This window comes from Styela clava, chromosome 13 (genome assembly GCF_964204865.1).
Source record: "Styela clava chromosome 13, kaStyClav1.hap1.2, whole genome shotgun sequence".
Lineage (NCBI taxonomy): Eukaryota > Metazoa > Chordata > Ascidiacea > Stolidobranchia > Styelidae > Styela > Styela clava.
This window is the reverse complement of record NC_135262.1, coordinates 91,981-97,476: the sequence shown is the minus strand read 5'-3', so window position 1 is coordinate 97,476 and position 5,496 is coordinate 91,981. Positions and strand designations below refer to the sequence as shown.

At 37.7% G+C, this 5,496-nt stretch overlaps 1 long non-coding RNA gene across 1 annotated transcript; it reads right to left on the bottom strand.

Moving 5' to 3' along the window:
- Positions 1-256: 256 nt before the first annotated feature.
- LOC120332452 (uncharacterized) lies at positions 257-4,571 on the bottom strand. The gene is made up of 2 exons (XR_013479972.1): positions 4,418-4,571; positions 257-1,559 (listed from the first exon to the last, which is right to left on the bottom strand). It is a non-coding gene; the product is annotated as an uncharacterized LOC120332452 (long non-coding RNA).
- Between the last annotated feature and the right edge of the window lie 925 nt (positions 4,572-5,496).

Sequence of the window (5,496 nt, the reverse complement as noted above, 5' to 3'; positions counted from 1 at the left end):
CCGAACGAGAGGCCGTGGTTCGCCATATGGTTGAGTCGTATTATTGTCTTTCCTCTTCCCTGGGATGAATATGCAAACCCTAATCCTATGTAAATCCTAATTTTTTTCAATTCGAAAAGTAATATTTCTGTGCGGCCGAGTCAGAGTTCTAAAATTGGTTATATGGCTCGCCGACAAAAATCCACATCCTACACAGTTACACATCCTTGCCTAGAAACTCTCATATCAGCGCAGCAATCCAAATAAAACAAACTACTTTTCTGAAAATACTTTATTTCCAACGAAAATATTTAACATGGATACACAGTGACAACACTGCTCACTGGCGACATATAGCGATTTTTAATTAATAGTTTTTACTCGATCCAGTTCTGACGTCTTAAGTGACGCAAAAAAATAATAAACATAAGCTATACTGGAAAGTAATTTTTTTAGATACAAAAACGTTGAGATTTCTAAAAGGGGTGGGGAATTTAAATTTCTAGACGTAATTTTCGTATTGGGAAAATTGCTCTGAATTTGTTGGTTCAAATCATCTGATGGAAAAGCGCATAAAACTTGTCATGATAATTACCAGTTTCAACATTTTTCAATAAAGTTATGGAATTGCGTAAAATTTACTGATGAGTGGCCTGATCTAATCAAAATGAATAGTTTGTCGCCACCCATTAACAAAAATTATATAATAATTAGGAAAATAAGTTTCTATGTCGATATTCCATCTGAAAAGGGGGGTCTAGGGGAGATGGGATGGGGTATTTAAACCTTTTAACGTCTTTGAATTCTTAGGAAAATAAAATAATAATATAACTACAATTACTGTTGACGTATAAGGGAATAATTAGTAAATTGAAAACAATTCCATAGTTTGAACTTTGATAATAAATAAATCTATAATAATAAAATTTAAGTTCTAAAATTCGAGGAAGATTCTTCAGGTAGAAGGAAAGGGGTTTCGGGTAATTCAATTTGTCTCTCCGTCGATGTCCTATTCAATGCTTCAATATACAATAGTTAAATCAACCAAATTCGGAGACTTAAAGAAAATGTCGGAGTCTTAGTTTTGCTGATCCGGAATTCGGGACCGGATAATTTGATGTCGGAAGTTAGTTAAGCAATGAACATAAATAAATGTTAAACCAAGTCGTTGTCCGATAATTACCTCTGATAAGGTTAAACTGTGTGTCATTGAGAAGTCTATTTAGAGACAAGAATACAAAAAATTTCGCCGCTGGGGAGGACATTTGGGAGGGGGGAGATAAAAATAAAATAAATTTTGTTCCGGGATAATTGTCTACTACCGTTTGATATGAAAATATAAATAAATGAATTTCTGTACAATGTGGTGTAGTGAGTCAATATTGGGTATCCGGTCACTCGGCCTCTGTTCCACCGTCTCCAGCAGTGACAGGTTCTGCTGTTGTGGCCGGAGTCTCCGATTCATTTTGTTTTTGAATTTCCTCCCCGGTTTCCTTTTGTGGTTCACCGTTTTCGTTGGCGCCATCTTCCGTCGGCGTGACGGGCTTCACGGTGTCATCTTGCTTCGGCTCTGTTGAATCCTGGGATCAGATAAAATTTATGAAAAATAAAAGCTCCAGAAGTAAATTCAGTTTACTTAAAAGGAACCAGAAGTATGTGTACCAATATGGAGGTATCTAATTTTGTTCGCCTACTATACATCAAGTTGTGTAAAGGGACTGAAACCTATGGGGGTATATTCACTTGGTTAACACAAAGAGTCCCCAAACTCGTAATAGAACTAGAATAGGGAAAATCGAAATAAAATTATGTCCTAACCCTAACCTGGTAAATACACTACCGGTGTACCGAAGTTACAACATTAGATTGTTCTATTAATAATTTCGGGAACAATTTGCAATAATATTAGCAGTATTTGCCTTAGGGCTTGGCAATTCCGAATACCTGATGAATTCAGAATCGAATCGAATATATATTTTTGATACGGGTCCTCCAGACACATAAATTACTGAATACATAGAATCCATCACTAAGACAATTTGATGAGTGTTCACACAAAAAGGAATATGGGTACTCCCGTAGTATGTGTACCAGGTTAGGGTTAGGCCATATTTTGTACCGATTTTCCCTATTTTAGTTCTGTTACGAGTTCGCGGACAGTCTGTGCTAGCCAAGTAAATATACCACCTCCCATAGATTTCATTCCATTTGCACAACTTGACGTAAAGTGGGCGAACAAAATTAGTTACCTCCATATTAGTACACATATTTCTGGAGCGCCGAAATATGTTTCATCAATACCTCACTAAGAATGAAGGAGAAACATGTAAGAGTTAGAAAATAAGGCTTTGATGAAAAATCTTGAGGAGTTCATCTCGAACTTTGGCGGACACAAAAAATAAAAATGGCGTCGATTCGAAATTTTGGTGCTTCCGAAGTATGTGCACCCAGAGGGCGCACAACCTGAACATAGTATGTGTACCAGGTTAGAGTTATCAGGTTGTGCGACATCTTGGTACACATATTTCTGGAGCGCCGCAATTTTCGCCTGAACCGATTCGAATAATTTACTTTTTGATTCGAAAAACCCTATTTTTGCCGCCATTCAGAGGGAAAGAATCTCTCAGAGCGATGTCGTCAAGTTCCTCCGAGCCCGAAACATTTGTTCATGCTTGATAAGTTACGTATTACATGAAAAGGCGATAAGTTCCGTGTTATATTTGTCTGTTCGGTGAAACACTAGCAATTGAAGGTGCGCTACAAGTTACCAGACCAAATATTTCACTATCAAGCGTCACATTAATGTATTTTCGGTTCAGTGTTATACACAGGGATTCCATACCGTCCCTATTTCTAAGATTTGTTCTTATTTTTGACTTATTTTTAGCTTGCGTCCTTATTTTTGGCTTGCGTGTCCTTATTTTGACTTCATAAAGAAAGCTTTGTGTTGTTTGTTTCATCGCCAAAGCTTTATTGTGGCATCATAAAACGTTTTTCGTGATGAGTACGGGAAATAATTTAAAAGTAAACGAAGCTTGAAAATTGAGTGCTTCGCACACTGTGACGTCTGTAATTGTGACATTAGCCTGGAGGCCATAGGAAAGCCAGCTATTTCTGCTCACAATGCAGAAATCTTCCCAGTCGTCCTTATTTTGGGTTCCAGATCGATGAAATCCCTGATTATACACAATAGGATGCATCTACATGAGGGGTTCCCAAAGTTGATTGACCGTGGGGCAAAATTAGAAGCGGAAATATATTCGCTGGCCAAGTGAGAGGAGCGCCCACATATAATACCGTCATTATCACAGTTATTTCACTCACGTTCGGCGGGCCATAGTAAATTGTTACGCGGGCCGTAATTGGCCCACAGGCCGTGATTTGGGAACCACTGCTTTACATTGAAAAATAAATGAGGGATTTTCGAGTTTTTAAAAATGTCACAGAGATTTTTTTATAAGAGCATTCGCACAAATACAAGGTCTCTACACACTCACTCAAAACAAAAGGAGAAATCCAAGGGCAACCGACCAACAGCAGCCAAGTCAAAGTAAATGAAGAACTATCAGTATAGGTTACTCCAGACTCGAACTCCCAATCACTCCTAATAGTGGATGGGCTATATTCGCTTGGCTAACACAAGCAGTTCCTCAAACTCATAATAGAACTAAAATTAGGAAAATCGGAATAAAATTATGGCCTAATTCTAACCTGGTACACATACTATGGGAGTATTGAATTTTGTAACACTGTGCGCAGACGAGAGTGGGAATTAGCTCCCAACACGTTAGTGTAACTCATCTGCCGTTTTGAATTATTCAGGCGCCCTATATGTAAGCCGATACGCAGGTTAGCAGTGTCAATGGTGAAATCGATATCATTTCTAACAACGCAAGAGCCAAATAGGAAACAATTCGCACCACGTTAAATGTTTCTTTTTAACCGAATCCCGGGAACCAACAGGAATTCTAAAAAGAGTGCAAACCAACATATTAACGGTAAAGATGATGAAAACGTTCGTTTTATTTTCTGAAATACAGTCCCATAATGTAAATTATTTGCAGGTTATATGTGACGATACGTTTCACAGCTAAATTTTCGCCGCTCCAGGAGTATGTGTACAAATATGGAGATAACTAATTTTGTTCGCCTACTTTACATCAAGAGACTGAAACCTATGGGCAGGAGGTGTATTCACTCGGCTAACACAAACAGTCCCCGAACTCGTAATAGAACTAAAATAAAGAAAATCGGAATAAAATCATGGCCTAACCCAACATGGAACATATATTACGGGAGTACAGTCGTTTGAATAGCAGGTGTGCTAAATTGGGTAGGGGGTGGTTTCGGTCGTATCAGAAATATGTTTTGCTTGTTCACAGAGGAGATGCAATAACATCTCACAATGATTGCTACAGATGTGAGTATTCCAACTTACCTTTTCAGCAGTTTTAACGTTCTTTGTGTTGGCGCATCCCATGTTGAATCTTTAGTTACTATGGTTACTGAATTCTGTCAAAAACAAATAAAATAAAACTATAAAAATTACTCGCAAAGAAGTACAAAAAAGGCCGATAAATATTCGAACTCGCTATTTTCAAAGAATTGAGATTCGATTTCAAACTGCATAACAGTCGGTACAACTTTCCGCTTTTTCTACGCTAAGCCAGGAGTACATATATTTCTGTAAAGTTTCAAATTGCCAATATCAGACTACCTCAAACATACGTAACTCAACCACCTCAACGATCTCTTCGGCAGGCTGCAAGACAAAGATTTGAACGAGCCTATTTTGCGAAAAGATCAATTTAGACGACGCTTTGCCCGTTGCAAGTTCTGGGTTTGAGAAATTTGTCAGAACGAAATTGAGACATTCCTCGCCAGGAGGAAATTTTGTTCTTCCTTGGGACAAATTTTGCTTCTTATTTGCTGATATTTGTTTTTTTCTTTTTATTATTACTATAATACTTATTTGTGCGCACATTATAAATTGTAAAGAAGCGAGAGTGCAACTTGCGTAGCACTAGCTAGGGTATTTTAAAGATCGAATAAACACTTTATATTCTTAGTGAGGGAGGAATAAGAAGTTTCAAAATAGGCGAAGAAAGGAATTTGACAAAAAAGAGACCAACAACTTTGCACAAAGGGTTAAAAATTTTGCCCCTCTAGATTGGCGGGCTATGTGAGTGTGACGTGAAAGGTTACACTTTATGAACAATATTTAGTGTTACAAAACCAAAAGTGAAAAACAATAAGTCTCCTGTTAAAACTACATTTAATCGCAATCCCAACAAATTCCTTGAGCTATTTTCAGCTAAAACATCAAAATTTAATTTTAATTTGGTTGTGGCAGTATCAGGTGGCCAGATTGAATTGCCCGCGGGCCGTAGTTTGCCCATGTCAGGGCTAGAAGCATAACGCTTGTTCGTAGATGGGACTCATGATATATTCTGGGTTAGCATAAATATAAAGTTGAGAATAGTTGAAACAAGCTTCGAAAGTCAAACTCACAACAAA